The sequence below is a fragment of the Vicugna pacos genome, chromosome 9 (assembly GCF_048564905.1).
Source record: "Vicugna pacos chromosome 9, VicPac4, whole genome shotgun sequence".
In the NCBI taxonomy this organism is placed as follows: Eukaryota; Metazoa; Chordata; class Mammalia; order Artiodactyla; family Camelidae; genus Vicugna; species Vicugna pacos.
This window is the reverse complement of record NC_132995.1, coordinates 663,570-685,109: the sequence shown is the minus strand read 5'-3', so window position 1 is coordinate 685,109 and position 21,540 is coordinate 663,570. Positions and strand designations below refer to the sequence as shown.

Genomic DNA, 21,540 nt, shown 5'->3' with positions numbered 1-21,540 from the left:
GCCATAAAGAAAGATAAAGAAGGACATTTTATAATGATTAAAGGAGTGATACAAGATGAAGATATTACACTCGTTAATATATATGCACCCAATATAGGAGCACCTAAGTACATACAAGAATTACTAACAGAGATAAAGGGGGATATTGATGGGAATACAATCATAGTTGGAGATTTTAACACTGCATTAACATCATTAGACAGATCTTCCAGACAGAAAATAAACAAGGCAACAGAGAAATTAAATACTACAATAGAAAAACTAGATTTGGTGGATATTTTCAGAGCTTTACACCCCCCAAAAATAGAATATACATTCTTTTCAAGTGCACATGGAACATTTTCCAGGATCGATCATGTACTTGGACACAAAAGAAACCTCAACAGATTTAAGAAGATAGAAATTATCTCAAGCATCTTTACTGACCACAATGCCATGAAACTGGAAATCAACAACAGAGAAACAAAGGAGAAAAAAAGAAAAACATGGAGATTAAACAATATGTTGTTGAAAAAACAATGGATCAATGAGGAAATCAAAGCTGAAATTAAAAAATACCTTGAGACAAATTATAATGAAAGCACAACCACTCAAAACCTATGGGACACAGCAAAGGCAGTGCTAAGAGGGAAGTTTATAGCGATACAGGCCTTCCTCAAAAAAGAAGAACAATCTCAAATAAACAAGTTAACCCACCACCTAAATCAATTAGAAAAAGAACAACAAAAAGCCCCAAAAAGCAGCAGAAGGAAGGAAATAATAAAGATCAGAGAGGAATTAAATACAATAGAGATTAACAAGACCATAGAAAAAATCAACCAAACCAAAAGCTGGTTTTTTGAAAAAGTAAATAAAATCGACAAACCTCTGGCCAAACTCACAAAGAAGAAAAAAGAAAGAGCACAAATTAGCAAGATAAGAAAGGAAAATGGAGAAATTACAACAAACAAAATAGAAATACAGAATATCATACGAGAATATTATGAAAAACTATATGGAACCAAACTGGATAACCTAGAGGAGATGGACAAGTTTCTGGAAACATACTGTCCACCAAAACTGAATCAAGAAGAAACTGAACACTTGAACAATCCGATCACTAGAAAGGAAATAGAAATAGCAATTAAAAACCTCCCTACAAATAAAAGTCCAGGACCGGACGGCTTCACCGGGGAATTCTACCAAACATACAAAGAAGAACTCATACCAGTCCTTCTCAAACTCTTCCAGACGATTGAAAAGGAGGGAATACTCCCAAACTCTTTCTATGAAGCCACCATCACCCTGATACCAAAACCAGGCAAAGACACTACAAAAAAAGAGAATTATAGGCCAATATCACTGATGAACATAGACGCCAAAATCCTCACCAAAATTTTAGCAAATAGAATCCAACAACACATAAAAAAGATTATACATCATGACCAAGTGGGGTTCATCCCAGGGATACAAGGCTGGTTCAACATATGCAAATCAATCAATGTAATACATCACATCAACAAGAGAAAGGACAAAAACCACATGATCATCTCAATCGATGCAGAAAAAGCATTTGATAAAATTCAACACCCATTTATGATAAAAACTCTCGCCAAAGTGGGTATAGAGGGAACATATCTCAACATAATAAAAGCTATATATGACAAACCTATAGCCAGCATAGTTCTCAACGGTGAAAAACTCAAAAGGTTCCCACTAAAATCTGGGACAAGACAAGGATGCCCACTATCACCACTCCTATTCAATATAGTCCTGGAAGTCCTAGCCACAGCAATCAGGCAAGAGAAAGAAATAAAAGGGATCCAAATTGGAAAAGAAGAGGTAAAAGTGTCATTATATGCTGACGACATGTTACTATATATAGAAAACCCTAAAAGGTCCACAAAAAAGCTACTAGAGCTGATTGAAGAATTCAGCAAGGTAGCAAGTTACAAAATTAATGTTCAAAAATCAGTTGCATTTCTTTACACTAATGATGAATCAACAGAAAAAGAAAGTAAAGAAACAATCCCCTTTAAAATAGCACCCAAAGTAATAAAATACCTAGGAATAAATCTAACCAAGGAGGCGAAAGAATTATACACAGAAAACTATAAACCATTGATGAAGGAAATTAAAGAAGACTTTAAAAAATGGAAAGATATTCCATGCTCTTGGATTGGAAGAATCAATATTGTTAAAATGGTCACACTGCCCAAGGCAATCTACAGATTTAATGCAATCCCTATCCAATTACCCAGGACATATTTCACAGAACTAGAACAAATCATAATAAAATTTATATGGAACCATCAAAGACCTAGAATTGCTAAAGCATTACTGAAGAGAAAGAAAGAGGCTGGAGGAATAACTCTCCCAGACTTCAGACAATACTATAGAGCTACAGTCATCAAGACAGCATGGTATTGGTACCAAAACAGACATATAGACCAATGGAACAGAATAGAGAGCCCAGAAATGAACCCACAAACTTTTGGTCAACTCATCTTCGACAAAGGAGGCAAGAATATACAATGGAATAAAGACAGTCTCTTCAGCAAATGGTGTTGGGAAAACTGGACAGCAGCATGTAAAACAATGAAGCTAGAACACACCCTTACACCATATACAAAAATCAACTCAAAATGGATTAAAGACTTAAACATAAGACAAGATACAATAAACCTCCTAGAGGAAAACATAGGCAAAACATTATCTGACATACATTTCAAAAATTTTCTCCTAGAAGAAATAAAAGCAAGAATAAACAAATGGGACCTAATGAAACTTACAAGCTTCTGCAGAGCAAAGGAAACCAGAAATAAAACAAGAAGAAAACCTACGGAATGGGAGAAAATTTTTGCAAGTGAAACCGACAAAGGCTTGATCTCCAAAATATATAAGCAGCTCATACGACTCAATAAGAGAAAAATAAACAACCCAATCCAAAAATGGGCAGAAGACCTAAACAAGCAATTCTCCAAGGAAGACATACAAATGATCAAAAAGCACATGAAAAAATGTTCAATATCACTAATTATCAGAGAAATGCAAATCCAAACTACAATGAGGTATCACCTCACACCAGTCAGAATGGCCGTCATTCAAAATTCCAAAAATGACAAATGCTGGAGAGGCTGTGGAGAAAGGGGAACCCTCCTACACTGCTGGTGGGAATGCAGTTTGGTGCAGCCACTATGGAAAACAGTGTGGAGATTCCTCAAAAGACTAGGAATAGACTTACCATATGACCCAGGAATCCCACTCCTGGGCTTGTACCCAGAAGGAAATCTACTTCAGGACGACACCTGCACCCCAATGTTCATAGCAGCACTATTTACAATAGCCAAAACATGGAAACAACCTAAATGTCCATCAACAGGTGACTGGATAAAGAAGATGTGGTATATTTATACAATGGAATACTACTCAGCCATAAAAACCGACAACATAATGCCATTTGCAGCAACATGGATGCTCCTAGAGAATGTCATTCTAAGTGAAGTAAGCCAGAAAGAGAAAAAAAAATACCATATGAGATCGCTCATATGTGGAATCTAAAAAACAAAAACAAACGAACAAACAAAAACAAAACATAAATACAGGACAGAAATAGACTCATGGACAGAGAATACAGGACTTGTGGTTACCGGGGTGGGGGGCGGGGTAGAGGGTGGGAAGGGATAGACTGGGGTTTCAAAATTGTAGAATAGATAAACAAGATTACACTGTATAGCACAGGGAAATATACACAAAATGTTATGATAAATCACAGAGAAAAAAATGTGACAATGAGTGTGTATATGTCCATGAATGACTGAAAAATTGTGCTGAACACTGGAATTTGACACAACACTGTAAAATGATTATGAATCAATAAAAAATGTTAAAAAAAGGTGAAAAGATGAAAGAGACAACAGAATAGGAAATGTACTGGATCATTGAGGGAGGAAAAACTATTTTGAGAATACAAGGGTTTATAATATTATTTTTAAAAGAGATTGAAAGATAAAGAGCAGTAATAGACAGGTTTTCGGTCGTAACAGTTGATAAAGAACCAGTCCCCAGAGAAGACCTGCAGGCACAATTCTTAGTTGGTATCAGTAAATCACCTTAAATTAGAGGGGAAGAATCATTTCTAGTTTGACACAAGTAGTCCGTAAGAGTTAAAGAGACTTATTTTAGGTTTGGAAGCAGAAAGTGTTTTCAAAAACTTATGTCTTTGTTCTTTGTGTTGGGGGGCAGGGGCAGAACATCAAGACAGAGGGGAGTAATACTGAGGAACTTTATGAACTAACAATTAAGATGCCAAAAGTTTAGCTCAAACTATATTGAGCCAAGAACTGCAATCTGGAGGGGAAAATGCTGCCAGTCCAGGAGATAGCACATGTGCCCAGGAGTTCAGGTGAAGTCTATGACCAGTGTCTGGAAAGCTTTAAATGATAGACCTGTAATGACTGAGCTCTTTCACCTCAAAATACTGGAGTATTTATTATTTATTAAGACAGTTCAGGGTAAGACGTCCTAGATTTTCGGAACACTCCCCAGCTAAGTGAAGTAAAGATTGATGGCAGTAAGGCTAATAAGGAAATCTCCATGTGAAGTCTTTTTAGCCAAAGGAACACTGAAATCTTAAAGCAGTTATGGCAGAAGAGGACTTTACGTCTCTGAAGGGCACAGAGTGTCAGGCTCTAGATGGTGATTCTGGATGTCTCCTTCCTTCAAGTCAGCATATGCTCCATGCAGTGAGTGACCAGCACATGAAGCTGTGCCAAGGGTCATGGGGGTAAGATGTAATTACGTTCCCCTAATTGCTGTCATGTGGTGGTTGTGGTAGAAGGAGTGTTTTAGTTAGAAACATAAATAGGAATTTGACATTTGCTGCAAACAGCCTATGACACACCATGGAGATGAAACAGCATCCATCTGAAATCAAAGTGTGGTGTACCAAAAAAAAGAGAAAGATTTCCAAAAGCCTCAGCATCGTGGACATCAAATCAGAGACTGTACATTTGGGAAAACTACTTCTCTTTCACAACGTGTATCCTCCCTAAAACTGTTTTTAAAAAGGGACAACTGGCCCAAAATAGAGTCACTTGAACTGAGCTCCTCTCATTAAACTGAGACTTAATATCTAACTTGATTTCAGCTTAAGCGTCCCACAGAAATGGAATCTTGAATCAGTTGATTTGGAATTACTTGGTTAACACTAGTGAAATAGTCTGCCTGACAGAACCCTGCCATCCTCTGAAGAGCGCTGACCTACCGCAATCAGCTCTCTCCTAGTCTAACTTCCTCGCCTCGCTCCTCCTCCAAGTTTAATTTTGCACAGCTCTTCTGAGCTCCTTTCTGTTTGTTAGATGGAATGCTGCCCGACTCATGAATATTGATTATTGAATAAAGCCAGTAAGATCTTTAAAATTTATTCAGTTGAATTCTATTTTTTAACAAAACCAAACAGGACTACACTGAAGCTGCCTAAGCAAACCTCAGGGGGCTTTATAATTTCGGATCTCTCTGCCCCTGAATAGTCCCATAAAGTGCCTGCTGCCTGCTCTCTTCAAGTTACTGGCCTAATGTCTTTTCACTAGAGTACTTCCATGATTACTCTATTAAAATAATAATAATAATAATAGCTCCTTGGCATTTGTCTTAATTTTCTATATTATATAATGTAAAATGTACTTTTTAATACTCAGCCCTGCATGTATTGACAGCACCTATCACCATAAATATATCACTAGAATATACAGAACAGCCTCATTTCTCCCTAAGTCCTCCTGTCCTCTTTGTATACAGTTAGTCCCCGATCCCCAGCCATATGAAACCTACAATGGGATCTATATCCCTCAGGTTTAGGCGCACACTTTTCCAGTGTCAGGTAATAGGAATCAACATGTGGCATTTTGACCCTGGTTTCTTTCACTTAGCACAATGTATCTGTGAGTCGTCCTTGTTTTTGTGGATATCAGTAGTTCATCTTTATATTGCTCAGTAATATTCCATTATTTGGATATCAATTTATTGGTTTCCCAGTTGAGGGACACCTGGTTTTTCTCCAGTTTTTGGAGATCATGAAAATAGCTACTATAAACATTTTCCCATGGGTTTTTGTTTAAACTTAGGTTTTGACTTTACTAGAAATGAGATTGCTGAGTTGTATGTATAAGTATATGTCTAATTTTACAAGTAATTGGAAAATTGTTCTTTAAAGAAGATGAACCATTTTGCATTGCCAACAATAATATGAGAATTTCTATTCCTCCACATCCACTTCAAGATAATTTTAGATCACAGAGAAGTATCTCTACAAAATGTTGATGTAATTCCTGGAGAATTAAAACCCTTTGTGCATATTCAAGTTTGTAAGTGCAAGCATTTGTATGTATGCACAAGTGTATGCATGCATATTTCTGGTGAATGCATGCATTTGTATACTGTGTGAGTTTCACAGGGGTGGGTAGAGCAGGGAAAGGGACAGGTAGGGGTGTCTCTACATACTCATAAAGCTGATCAAATTGTGCATCACAAAAGATTTGGTTATTCTGACTCAAGGGAATGCATTTACACAACTCCATCAGGGACCCAGAATGTTTTCCAAGTCATTTGCAAGGTTCTCTTATTAGCCTGAAGCTAACTGGACACATCTGGATGGCACTTTTATGTGCTTTCATATACATGGTTTCATTTGATCCTACTAGCATTCAGCTAGCTGAGTGATGAATGCCTGTCTGTCTTACCATAAAGAATAACCAGGGTTCTAAAAATAGCAAAACAAGTCCATAGCACTAGAGGACAGTGCTCCATCAGATTTTGTGCCTGTTTTGCTTTCTGGTACACCACAGTTGCCTGATGGAATATAAAATACCCAGTGTAATTTGAATAGCCAAGATATGGAAGCAACTTAAGTGTCCATCAATAGAGGAATGGATAAAGAAGATGCGGTGTGTGTCTGTGTGTGTGTGTATATACACAATAGAATATTAGCCATGAAAAATTAAATCCTGCCATTTGCGACAACATGGATGAACCTAGACAGAATTATGCTAAGTGAAATAAGTCAGAGAAAGCCAAATACCCTATGATGTCACTTATATATGAAATCTAAAAGACAAAACAAATGAACAAACTTAACAGAAACAGTTATAGATTCAGAGAACAGAGGGGAAGAGGGTGGGGTTGCCAGAGGGGAAGAGGGTGGGGTGAGGAGAGAAACAGGTGATGGAGATTAATAAGAGGTACGAAGTTTCAGTTATAAAGTAACTCACAGGGATGTAATGTACAGCACAAGGAATATAGTCAATATTGCAATAATTTTGTAGGGTGAGAGATGGTAACTATACTTATCATGATGATCATTTTGTAACATATAAAAGTACCTAATTACTGTTGTACAACTGAAACTAATACAGTAAGTCAATTATGTTTCAGAAAACAAAACAAAAACCCCAAGATCATCTCTGAATACTGTTTCACTCTCTGTCATAAACTGTTTGTATCCTCCCAAAATTCACACTTGACACAGTACCTCCCAATCTCATGGTATTAGGAGCTGGGGCCTTTGGGAGGAAACCAGGATTAGATGAAATCCTGAAGACACAGCCCTCATCAATGGGATTAATACCATTATACGTGTCATGAGAGAGCTTGCTTCTCTCCTTGTTCTCTATCAAGTAAGGACACAGTGAGAAGATGGTTGTCTATGAAACAGGAAGCAGTCCCTCACCAGACAGACTCTGACTAGGCAGGCATCCTAATGTTGGAGTTTTAGCCTCCAGAACTGTCAGAAATAAAATTCTGGCATTTATAAGTCATCTAATTTATAGTATTTTTTTTTTAATAGCAACCCAAGCAGACCAAGACATGTGCCTTCCACATTAGGAAATCTACTTAACCCTTAATAAAAACACGTTCACACAACGTAAACTGACTATACTTCAATAAAAACAAAACAAAACAAAAACACCCAGAATCAAACCATTTCTAAGCCACCCACTCTGTTTCAGGAACCCTCAAGTGGACTACTGTAGTAGCCTCCACCCAAGTTTTCCTTCCTCTTCCCTCAGTCTCAGTCTGTTCTCCACTGTGCAGCCATACTGAGCCTGTTAACACCTAGGTAAGATCATTTCCCTCCTCTGATCCAAAATTCCTACCACTTCCAGAACAGATCCTCAACTTCTCAGGCAACCATTCCAGTCCCAACTTCTGTCCTCCCGCTCCTTGTTCCCATCTGAAGGAAAGAAGATCTTAATGATCTCAATTCAGCTTTACTTCTAAGCATTTTTACACCCTGTTACTGGGATAACCTTTCCACACCTGTTTACATTAGGTGCCAGAAATGGAAATATTTACATATAATCCTTGGTGAAGATTCAGAGTCCGGGGCTTAGGATTTCTCCAGGTTTCCCAGAACTTAAATCTAAAGGAATGGGACTTAAAGAATCCTTGGATACAATACAGAGAACATACGGGTAGGGATAGGAAACGTAAGGGACTGGAACATCCTACACATAACTGCGTAGGTTCCATAAGCACTTCTGCAGACATGTTTTAAGAGGCAGGTTACAGATGAATGAATACAACCATGTTAGGTTTCAATGGGTTCCGTCCCCTGGGTACCCATGTCTGGCCCTTGAGCCAGGAGAACTAGGGCTGGATGGCTAACCTGCGTCTCATCTGTGCGCTTGCACAAAGATCCAACCTCCTGGTGCCCATTGTCTTCACCCTCCTCCTTCAGCCTTTGGGAAACTTAAAACCCTAAAGGAGTTCATCTTCCTCTTTGGTTTAAAATTCTCCGAAGCTCCCTGAAACCTCAGAATATAGGTAGAGCCCCCGCCTGCTGTTTCAGGCATGACTCCGCCTCAAACTGTTGCTCACCAGGCACAACGGACCCCAGGTTTCCCGAATTCTCACGGCTCAGTCGCAACTCCAAGCCTTTGTACGGGCCAGTTCCTCTGCCCGCAACCCTCTCCCACATCTAGTGAGACACACACACACACACACACACACACACAGCCCCGCCCCGACAGTAAGACGAACAGGAGAGATGAGGTATTACGTGTATTCCCAGCCACTATCAGAAATACGACCCCATTTACTAGAGCCTCCTCGGCCTGGACCCCGGGGCCCGGGCCGCAGGCACGCGAGCAGGCGCCCCGCACTCGGGGCTCTAGTGTCCGGTGGGAGAGGGCGGTGCGGGCCCGGAGGACGCGCGTTTACCTGAGGCGGGTCCCTCAGCGCGGCCGCCGCCATCGGCTTCTGTGGGCGGAGCGGGGCCGGGAGTGGGCCGGCGGTTCTTAAACCGGCCCTGCTGCTAAACATCTCGGGCGGCGTCGCGGCCGAGCCTCACACTCGCCTTTGTTCAGCGATAACAACGAATCACTGACTCTTTCTCCGTCCAGCACCCACCAGTCCCAACCTAGCGCTCCGTAACTTCCGTCTGGATGAACACACCCGAGCAGCCAAAATGACCGCCTGGAGGAGGACGCCGGAAGTCCCGCCCCACGCTAGGTGCCACGCACGGAAACGCCTCTGTTCTGAGCTTTCATTGGGTCAGCAAGGCCGCCGGCCGACACAAAGCATTCTGGGTAATGTAGTTCCAACGCCGTGGGTAAGACGCTCCCCACGAGACGTCCGGAAGGCAATTTTAGTCCCGGGAGGGTCGCTGGTAAATGGAGTCAACCGGCCCAAAGACTCAAAAGAGTCTTTCAAGTTTATTCTTAAAGGGGCAGCACTCAGGTTTCCGGGGTGTGTTGTGCAACCTGCATTCACTCAGGGTTTGGAGATGCATTAGTTCAGCCTCCGTTAAGTTCACCATACCCTCTGAGACTGAACATATTATTTCAGATGCTTCCAAAAGACACAGATCCAAATGCACATACCATTCCTAGTCATTCAGTAACAGAATGTGTCCACTGGTAGCAGAAGCTAATAAATATTTCAGGGGGTGGAGGTGCAAGGTAGGGATATAGAATTAAGACATACAAACTACTATTGAGACAGGCTGGGACCTGTGACCTGGGACCCTGTGCTGCAGTACTTGCACCTGGACAACCTCTCTTTGAGCAACAGAATATAAAGCAACTGTAAGGGACTGAAAATAACTGCTTGCATGGGCAATTGGGGCAAGTTATGAACAAGACACAAAAAGACTAAAAGCCCAGTTACAACTTCTGAGGTGTCAACAGCAAAAGCAAGGTACTACACGTGATCCCTGCATACAGCACCACCAAGGGGGTGGGCAGACCACCTAAGCCACCCCTCCTGCTGGACCCCCTGGACCTGTCCCTACCCTCACCCCGTTTAAGGGACCAGCTCACCCCTCCCTCTCCCACTCAGAGAGCAATCAAGGGAAACTGCTACTTGTTTTCGCTCCCTCATGCATAGTTCTCACAGTTCTCTGGTTGATAGTGAGGTAACAGGGTGATATTCTGGGACTCTCCATTATCAGCTTTCTGGCTCAAACTGGTCTGGGGTCTATGTACTAGTTGTAAGCATTCAGTTAACTTCTTCCACCTGGTGGTGACTTTAGGATCTGCAAAACAATTTAAGGATATGGCTCAGGATATTATCTATAGCCCTTGAAGAGGAAATAAAGATCCTTAGCTTTATTTTATGGCTAAACTATTATTTCATCATGCTTGACTACTTTTCTTTGTTTCTGCATTTTCTCACTTCTCTAATTAATTTTGCTCTTTGAAACTCAGGGAAGGCCTAGGAGGCTAAAGCTTTCCTATAAACAAGAGGCAGGCAACACAGGGGTGGAGGATGTCTGTCCCTGGGAAGACCCCTGGGCTGCCTCACATAGAAACCTGGGGGTGATGGGGTAATAGCTGGAGCCCTTGGGGGATTCCCAAAGGGCTCTGCAGGAGCCCATGGGGGACCCTGGGGAAAAACCAGGCAAGCCAGTCTCTGCAATAATGAGTTTCGACATTGATTTGGGTTTTTATTTATTTATCTATTTTATTTTTTGCGGGTGAGGTAATTAGGTATTTATTCATTTACTTATTTATTTAATAGAGGTACTGAGGATTGAACCCAGGACCTTGTGCATGCTAAGCACGTTCTCTACCACTGACCTATACCCTCCCCTAACCCCGACACTTATTTGTTAATCTGCATATATTTAAGTGACCACGAGTTTCTCACTGTAAATACCACATAAAATTGTGTGAATAGGCAAGGATAAGGCTCCTCACAGATCACTGCACTATGACAGGCACAAAAATTTTCACATAATATTTATGCTTTTGAAAAATGCGATAAGTGAACAGATAATTTTGAGGACCTTGAATTAGGACAGATTTCAAAGTCAACATTTTGTTGTGAAAAGAATAAAAAGGCCCAACAGTTCAAGGTAATAGCATCACATCAAGAGGCTACCTAGTAAGCCACCGAACAAGCACTAAACACTTTGAGCCTGTAAAGAATAGTGAACCATCAAATTAAAATCTTTTTAAAAACCCATGCAGAGTCTTAATTTACTATAGGAATATAAACTAATGTTGAAAAGAAAAATTCTCATTCTGGGAGGTAATGTTGCAATTATGTTTTATTAGTAGCAAGAAATACAACTTATTTCAATAAGATTTATTATTAATAACATCCACATTACCTAAATATTCGGGATTGAAATAATATTTAGACAATTAAGTTATGTTTCATATCCGCACACTTTAAACAGCATTTTACATGACTAAATATAAAAAGATTAAAACAATTTTCCAATCAATTTTAAGTAAAACAAATGCCACAGAATTGCAGAATCACACAATTAGCCACAGGTAAGACTATTTTTTTTAGTGAAAGCAAGTTTATTTAAAGAGATAACACACTCCATAGACAAAATGTGGTTCATCTCAGGAGGGAGAGTGGCCCTAGGAGATACCTACTCCATAGTAAAGTGAGAGTAGATTCATTCAGGGAGATAGACTCCATAGACAGAGTGCAGGCCATCTCAGGAGGCAAGACAGGTGGCCCAGGTAAGTCTATTTTTCAAGCAGCAAGTACTTTTACCAGTTAGTCATAGGAAAAGGAAAATGATTATTAAATATGGACAATGAAGGCTACATGAAAATTTAGGTCTTTGAAAGTTGCTTTTAGTGGTAGAGTGCATGCTTAGCATGCATGAGGTCCTGCGTTCAATCTCCAGTACATCCATTAAAAAAATAAGCATTTAATAAATAAACTAAATTACCTCCCACAAAAATTAAAAAGCAAAAATAGATCAGAAGTTATCCTATAAAAAAAAAAGTCAGCCTCTTGCCAACCTTCATCCTTTCTTGAAAAATGAATAAAATACAATCTCTTTTAAAAAAGGAAGTTCCTTTTAGGTGCCAACAGCTGTCAAATTTTGCTAAAAATTACTTATATTTCATTTAAAATATTCATTTAGTACTTGAAGTTAAATGATTAAAAGCTGTAATCTTTAATAAAATAAATTTATTTTAATTGAATTATTTTTTAAAGGAATCTTACCATTTCTCTCTCTCTCTCTCTCACACACACACACACAGTATTCTTGACTCCTTTCAGTTCTTCAAAGTCTTCAAAAGCCTCCAGAAGCCAGTATATTCCTAGGGCTCTTTTCACCATTTGAAAGGAATGTTGCCAAATATGCTTAAAAGGCAAATATATCTTTTGGTAATCAGCTTAAAGTTCCAATTAATGGTGAATTTTTAACAGTAAATACAAATTTTAAAAAGAAAAATAAATGCCTTAAGGCAAAAAAGGAAAGTGTTTCATCACCCACCCACATTTTCTTAACAGCATTTACTTGAGAAAACTTGTCCCTCTGAATTCTTTCTTTAGGCATTGTAATATAAGAAAATATTTGTAAAAGCTAAATAAGCCTCTTGCCAGTTTTATAACCTAGGAATCTTCCTCCCATCATCAAAAAAATCTACAAATAATAAATGCTGGAGCGGGTGTGGAGAAAAAGGAACCCTCATACACTGTCGGTGAAAATGTCAATTGGTGCAGCCACTGTGGAAAACAATATGGAGACTCCTTGAAAAACTAAAAATAGACTTCCCGATAATCTCAATCCTGGGTAAGTATCAGGAAAAGATAAAAACTCTAATTTGAAAAGATATACACACCCCAATGTTGATAGCAGCACTGTTTACAATAGTCAAGACATGGAAGCAACATAAATGTCCATGAACAGATGACTAAATAAAGATGTGATATATATATATATATAAATTTGTATATATATAGTGGAATACTACTCAGCCGTAAGAAATAATGAAATAATGCCATTTGCAGCAACATGGATGAACCCAGAGACTATTATACTAAGTGAAGTAAGCCAGGCAGAGACACACAAATATTTGACATCAATTCTATGTGTAATCTTTTAAAAAAAAATGATACAAAGGAACTTACTTACAAAACAAAAATAGATTCACAGACATAGAAAATAAACTTATGGCTACCAAAGGGGAAAGGGGGCAGGGGTAAATTAGGAGTTTGGGATTAACAGATACACACTATATAGATATACAAAATAGATAAACAAGGACCTACCGTATAGTACAGGAAACTATATTCAATCTTATAATAACCTATAGAGGAAAAGAATCTGAAAAAGAATATATATCATTATATATATATAAATAAATTGAATCACTTTGCTGCACACCTGAAACATTGTAAATCAACTGTACTTCAATAAAAATAAATAAAATCTAAATAAGCCTCTTGCCAACTTTACAACCTGGGAATTTTTTTCTCCAGGACCTGAGGGATAGCTCTTTGAAATTCAATCATCAAGAGAGTGCCCTGACCTTTTGGTTCTTGTGGGAGAGTGGGAATGTAGGTGCCTGAGTCCAAGTTATATTACCTCCTGTCATAAAGGTATAAGAAATGTATTTTTCCTTTAGATAAAGGTATTTAGCAAATGCCAATGGCCACCCAAATTACAAGGAAAATTTATAATAACTTATAGGAAAAATAGTACTATCAAGTCCTCTTACTTGAGAACCAGTTATTTATCTCAAGAATATATGTGTGTGATGGATGTATCACCTGGGTTTATAAGAGTGAGATTTCTTACTGACTTCAGAATCTCCTTACTAGACTGCCTGTCATGCATATCACATTCTGGTTTAAACTTGTGCAATAGAAAAAAAGTCTTCTTTCTCTTCTACTTGTTTGCAGATGTTTGCTGGATGAGCAGGACATTTTATTTATAATTATGTCTCCACAACAGTTTCTACTTCAAAACTCCAAAACACTGAAAATGTCCTAAATGGCATCATCAAGAAATCTCTGGATTTCATTATTTAATAACACAAACATTTTAGAAAGTCAACTTTGAATAATTATCATTTTTAATTTTTTAATATGGTAAAATATAAAGAATGAGAAATGTATCATTTTAATGATTTTAAATGTACAACTGAGTGGCAGAAAGTACATTAACGTTGTGCAACCATCAAGACTATTCATCTCCAGAATTCTGACATCATTCCAAATTGAAACTCTGTACCCATTAAACAACTTCCTATTTCCCCATACCCCTAAAAGGGGGCAACCACCATTCTACTTTCTGATGATTTCAGGTATTTCATGTAACTGAAATCATAAATAATACAACATCTGTCTTGTTGTGTTTGGCTTTTTTCACTCAGCAGTATGTCTTCAAGTTTCATCCATATTATAGTATGTGTAAGAACTTCGTTTTTTTTTTTTTTCAGTTTTCAGTTTTATTAGGTAGAATTGTTACAATTTGACTGCACATATACAATATATTGCATATAAACACATCTACACAATACATTGCATATTTTTTAAATTTACATATATGTACTGTTCATTGTCTCTAGGAACATTTAGAGCTTTAGCTTTTTAAACTTACATAGTTATCAAAGGAAGAGAGCCAACCACAAAATAAGAATTAATTCAAAAAGATATATACACCCTGCTATTAACAGGCCCTTCATTAACTTTTTTTTTTTTTTGCCTCAAAACCCAGAATTTTATAACTGGCATAAACATTTCCATTGCATAAAAAAACAACAACAACAAAATACCTAGAAATAAACTTAACCAAGGAGGATATCTATACTCTGAAAACTGAAACATTGATGAAGGAAGTTGAAGATGATGAAAAGAAATGGAAAGATATCTTGTGCTCTTGGACTGGAAGAATCAACATTATCAAAATGGCCATACTACCCAAAGCAACCTATAGATACAATGCAACCCCTGTCAAAATACTCATAACATTTTTCACAGAACTTGAACAATTCCAAAATGTATAGAGAACCATAAAAGACCCCAAACTATCAAAGCAATCTTTTGTAGGCTTTTTTTTTCTTCCTTTCTTCTTTTTGTTCTCTTTATGGTTTGATGACTAGAGAAGTTCCTTTAACATTTGTTGAAAAGCTGGTTTGGTGGTCCTGAATTCTTTTAGCCCACCTCAGACTCTTAACATGGTGAAAACAAAGGTCCTGACATTCCCAGTGAGTATTACTCCTACTACCATCTTCTTCATCTCACTTGGAGCTTCCATCCCTACATCTGCTAAGCTCAAGCACCTTGGGTTATCCCTGGTTCTTATTTCACTTTCTCTTCATGCAAGAAAACCTAACTGCTCCTTTTCGAACATGTATCCAGAATCCAACCACATCTCCTAAACCACAATCCTCACCTAGTCTGTGTCAGCCTCTACCCTGATTTTCCTTGCTCCTCCCTTACTCCTACAGTCCGTTTTCCACTTCACAGTTGAAGTCTTTTCAGACCTTGGTAACACCACCTCCCTCCTCTGATCTAAGCCTCCCAGTAGCTCCAGAATAGATGCCCAGCTTCTCAGGCAGTCTTGTCGTGATTCCAATATTCCTTTTCTTTGTTCATACCAGAAAAGGAGATCTATGATTCCTTAACACTCTACCTCATTTTTAACTCTAAGCATTTGTACATCCTGGTATAAGATCCTGGGTTAACCTTTCACACTAGTGTACACTGGTTGCCAGAAATGAGAACACCTCCATATAACCCCTAGCACGGACTTATGACCCTGGGCTTGGGTTTTCTCTAAGGTCCCCAGACTCAAGGGCTGGGAAAATGACACATAAGTGTCCAGGACATCACAATCCAGAAAACATCTAAGTAGGGGTTGGAAACAGTAAGGAACTAAGACACCCTCTACATACCTGTACTGGTTCTGTAAGTGCTTCTACAGCCTGGGGACTCCATGAAAAGAGACAGGCATTAGACGAATGCAGCTGTGGTGGCAGAAAGGTTGATGGGCTCATGCCTCCCTGTGTTAAAGCAGGCAGGCAGCTAGATATGTGCAGAGAAAGGGAGACACATGTCAAATGGCAGGAAACCATACATCTTGTGAACAACGTGGATCCTTGGACAGATAGAGAAAAGCAGGAACCTCCTGACTGATAAGAAACCATACATTCTGGGTTGACAAGTGTCCCGGAGGCAAAGAAAGGTAAGACAAGACAGGAATCTCCACCATCCTAATGTAACCTTTTGCTCATTATGACCTCATCTGACTTTCTGACCAAGACTAATTATGCAGACACACAAAAATCCCCCCACCCTCAGGAAGGTGGAGCTGCCATGAAAATCAGGAAAGGTGACCTCAAACCCCTCCTTGCCAATGAATATTCTGCCAGTTCAATTTTTACACCCTATAAAACCAGCTTGCCAAGGAAACTCAGGGCAGCTACCACCTGGATCTGCCCTCTCTTCCCTTTACAGTGTACTGTATATCCCTTAATAAGTCATTGTTTTGCTTTCTTGATCTCTGTATCTCATTTCTCATTTCTTTTTTCAAGGAGACAGGAACCTGTCCTCTGACAACACTTGTACCCTTGCCTGGCCCTGGAGCCAGCTGACCTCGGGTTGGCCCGCTAATCTCTGTGCCTCAGCGTGACTTTGAACAAAGATCAAACCTCCCAGTGCCTCATCACTCCCCTCAAATTTGTTTTTCCTTTGAACAGCCCTGGGAAACATTTAAATGCTAATGTAAATCCTGTCCCCTCTTTCTTCAAAACTCTCCATGCCTTCCTACGACCCTCAGCTTGACAGTCCAGGCGTGACTCTGCCTCACATTCTTCGTGTCCTGCAGACATAAGGTGAATTCCAGTTTCCAGATTCCTCCCTCCAGGCCTCCCCGCCTGGGGGCCTCTCCCGTGCCTTCACGCCGTCTGTCAGAAACACGGCCCCACCAGCCGCCCGGGCCGCAGGCACGCGAGCAGGCGCCCCGCACTCGGGGCTCTAGTGTCCGGAGGGAGAGGGCGGTGCGGGCCCGGAGGACGCGCGTTCACCTGAGGCGGGTCCCTCAGCGCGGCCGCCGCCATCGGGGTCTGAGGGCCGAGTGCGGCGGGACAGGAGGGGGACGCGGGCGCGGGGGTCCGTATCTCTGACCTGTCGCGGGGCCCACCGGGCGGCGTTGCGGAGCCTCAGACCCGTCTCTGTTCAGCAGGAACAATGGCTCCTCTCCCACCTTCTCGGTCCTGTCACCCCGGTCCTGACAGCGCTCCGGAGCCATAACAAACCCAGAGCAGTTAAAATGGCCGCCTCATGGAGGAAGCCGGAAGTTCCGCCCCCACAAGGTGGGCCTCAAACGGAAATTGCCTTTTTTTGAGAAGTCATTGGTTACTCCTGCTGCCTGTTTTAAGCTGAACATTCTGGGTAATGTAGTTCTGACCTATGCACAAGCTCAGGGCTTGGTCTCTTCCTACAAGACTTTCGGGAGAGAAGGCTGATCTCCGCAATGAGCGGTGCTGGAAAACTGGAGAACAGTGACTCCTATTTGAAGGGCAGAGGAGATTTTCTTCTTCATAAAAGGGCCATATTAAGACTCACAGGAGAACTCTCTGCAACCAATCACCCAAGTGTTTGCCTTACCGGAAGGAACTTGGACTATTGGCTCCACAAAGCCAATCTGCTGACACCAGGTTGTGGTGAAGAAAAGTGCAGTATTTGATGCAGGGCTCCACACAAAGGAGCGGGAGACAAACCTCAGGTCCACTCCCACGTGTCTTTGAATTGGGGGTGTTTTTTAAAGGGGAAGAACAGGGGCCAGGATTAATCATTTTCTGACATTTCTTCATTGTGCTTTTTGTCCGGTGACAAGGTGTTGTGGGTGGTACAAGAAGTTAACAAAGACAAAGAAAAGTTTAATAGATGTGCTGCCATAGATAACAGCAGGCCATGCAGACGAGAGGCACCTGTGTGCGCTCCGGATTGGAAGTGCAGGGTCTTTTATGTGGGGGAGGAGTTGGTGAACACGATGGTTTGGGGACTGTGTGACAAGCTCATGCACAAGTTTAGGGTCCGTGAAGGGTAGTGGGGTTTATGACTCTGATAAGGTGGAAATCTGAGCTGAAAAGAGCCAGCCTGAGCTGTTGTGAGATTAGGCATTACCTGGGGCTGTTAGTTTGTTAGGGCAGACAAGCCCAGTAAAGAATGTACTTTATCTTTTGAGGAATTGCAGGCAGACTTCTGAGAGCCAGGAATGGGGGTCATTGGACTTTGAAGGACATCAGTTGGCCCCACAGTTTGGAGTCAGGATGTCTCTGGTGTATAATTCTCTGGCCAGGTGGTCCATGGCTTGGGGAGGTCTGGTAACTCATCTTGCCCTAGAGAAACAACTGAGTTTCCACGTTAATGATCATATCTAATAGCAATTTTAGTGCATTAACGATGATGTTATTGACAATAACAGTTTTGGTCATCTGATTCTGGTTGCTTACTGTTCTGGGAATAAAGTTTTGGATAGGGAGATTAATCATAAACCCAATAAAGGAACTCTGTTTTAGGGGGACCCGGTTTCATTTAGAGACATATTTCAGACTAGTGATGCTCAGCATGTTCCCAGAGTCTAAAAATATCATTTGAGATGCTCTCAATGGTCACAAATCTAAAGGAACATATCATTCCATTGAGTAGTGGAGATACAAAATGACTCCACTGGAAACTGCAGTTGATAAACTTTACAGTTTTGTAGTTCAAACACATGCACTCTCAAGCTTTAGATTCATGTTTGTAAGTCCATGTATGTTTGGTCAGGGACAAGAGAAAATTCACACCAGATAGGGCCAGAACAAGGAAGATAGAGGAGGGATGTGCACCAGCCTGAAACAGGAGTGAAAGATGGAGCACCATCAGTAGTTGACACATAAAACATTTCTCCTCCTTTATAATTAATAATTGCATCCAATTTATTACAAAACACTTTATCCATATCCTGACATACATCCAGTTCCTTCAGGAATCTGAAATCAATTGCAAAAAGAGAACAAGGGAACAAATGTGCTACATGTACCTAAGCATGCTCTCGGGGGTGGGTATAACTCAGTGGTGGAGCACATGCTTAGCATGCACGAGGCCCTGGGTTCAATCCCCAGTACCTCCATTAAAAAAAAAAATGCTCTCAACACCTTGTTAAAGATAAAAACCACAGGGCCCAAATGGCATCATTTGTCTTAAAGATCATGATTCCAAAACTAGATTTAATACCTAACCTAATTGCAGTTTCAGTCTTCCTGAGAAATGTAATCATAATCAACCAGTTTGGAATTTTCTGGTCAGCACCAGTATGGTAATCTGTGGGCCCTCTCTATCTTCCCTCTGAGGAAGAAGGCACAATCATCATGAGAAAACCTGTGTCATTCCATTCACCATCAAAGAAGTCTCAGCCAGAAATAATCCTTTTCTTTTCGGCAACTTCCTTGCCCCACCCCACTTCTGCCTATAAAAACCTTCCATTTTGTGCAGCCCTTCAGAACACCCTTCTCATTGCTAGATGGAATGCTGGCCAGTTCAAGAATCACTTAATAAAGCCAACTAGATCTTCCAATTTCCTTGGTTGAATTTTGTTTAATAATGAGAGTAGCTTAAACTGATGATTTCATCTTTTTGCTGGAAAGTAATGATCATCTTTCTTGTGATAGCTTGGATTGACCTCCATGTGGAATTGAAATTATGTCAGAAAAAAAACTGTAAAATGCAAATTACAGAAAGCTGTTAATAACAACCATGTAGTCATTTGAAGATTTTAGCAGAAATAGTTCTTGTGGGAGCCCATAATTGGGTTAACAAATTGTAACAGATCCCAGCCATTTGTCTCCTTGAAGAACAAATGTGCTTAGTAACTGCTTTGCAAGCAGGCACTTGTGCATCCGCACTCGGATCTCCTTGCCATAAAAAGCAGAGACAATGCTTTGCTTACATAGTTGAGGTTTTAGACAGCACTGCCAAGCAACACCCAGGCCCTCAGCTATAAACGCTGGGCGTGCCTGCGTTACATAGTCTTTTATCCCCAAAACAAGGAACTGGCTGGTCTGGTGGTCTGCCTTAACATATATCTCTAAGAATGTATCTTGTTCCCCTCTCCCATGACTTCCCTAAAGATAAACAAAGGCTTTGTACTCATTGTGATTTCTACAATCTTGATCCCATCCTGTCTTTCCCTAAATTCCTGCATTCCACCACACAGCTGTTAGTGATTTTTCCTTTGATTATACACAATAAAAGTGGGAGCATTTGAGAGGCTCATGGAGTTGGCTCCCGACTCCCTCTTGCTCTCTTGACTTTTTCCACAGTCTTGAGTGATACAGTCCATCTCGATGGCACTTCTTCTGGCCAGAACCCACAAGTTCTGGTGAAACATTAGTGGACGGTAAAAAAAAAAAAAAGTTAAGATGTCAGAGACGTTTTAGCAGTGGTATCTGAGATGACATAGATTAAGCTCAGTACACAGCTAGAATGGTCACTCTGATTTTGTTATCAAAATGTGTTCTTTCTCCATTCTTGAAAATACTGAGCAATACCAGTTGGAAGGACAGTTAAAGAGGACACTCAGAGTCATCAGGGTTGCAAAAATAAGTGGAATAGCTGAGGTTGTACAGTATTATCCTTTCAGAATTGCACCTGAATTTCTGTGTCATGTTGCGTGGGTCTGTGTGCAAATATTTTCCTACAAAATTTGTTGTCTTAGTAAAAATAAACTCATTTTGCATACAGATCTATACTTTGCTTTTCTAACTTAATATATCTTGGACATCCTAAACCTGCTTCCTCATTTCACACTTGATGTCTCCTTATTGCCACACTTAGTAGACCTAAAATTGTCTGTTTTGCATTTCATTGTCTTCATGTTCCCTGGCCAGCTTGCTACAAGAGGGCAGGACTCAGGCCAGAACTACTGATCTCCCCTTAGTCCCTGCCAGGTCCCTCTTCTAGGCCCTGGGAAAGTCCTTTGAAGCATCTGGCATCATCTCAGGCCAGTTCCTCAGCATTCCTGGTCCAGTACCAGGTACCGCTGGTATTAACTCCAGGGCATAAGGAAGCTATCCCAGGCCCCAGGATCCAGATCTATCTGGTCACACAGGTTGGGGTTGGATTTGGCTTTCTCACTTGCCACAAAGTCCAGGAGGCAGCAACAAAAGCCCAACCTCCTGGCTGTCCTAACCCTGGACCAGTCTGAGATTGTTCTGACACTGGAACTGACACTGTTCAGTTGCCACAGAGGGGATCAACCTCTGGAGGAAGGAGTAGGGGCTCAGCCTCTGAGGCCAGTGATGAGGATGC

At 40.5% G+C, this 21,540-nt stretch overlaps 1 protein-coding gene across 1 annotated transcript in view; it reads right to left on the bottom strand.

The window, feature by feature from the left end:
* Positions 1 to 9,448, bottom strand: part of LOC102540130 (zinc finger protein 587B-like) — a 36,047-nt gene extending 26,599 nt beyond the window's left edge. Inside the window, exon 1 of the mRNA XM_031676098.2 lies at positions 9,199 to 9,448. The gene's annotated coding sequence lies outside the window, so the exon portion shown is untranslated. The remainder of the gene's footprint in view (positions 1 to 9,198) is intronic.
* Positions 9,449 to 21,540: the final 12,092 nt, after the last annotated feature.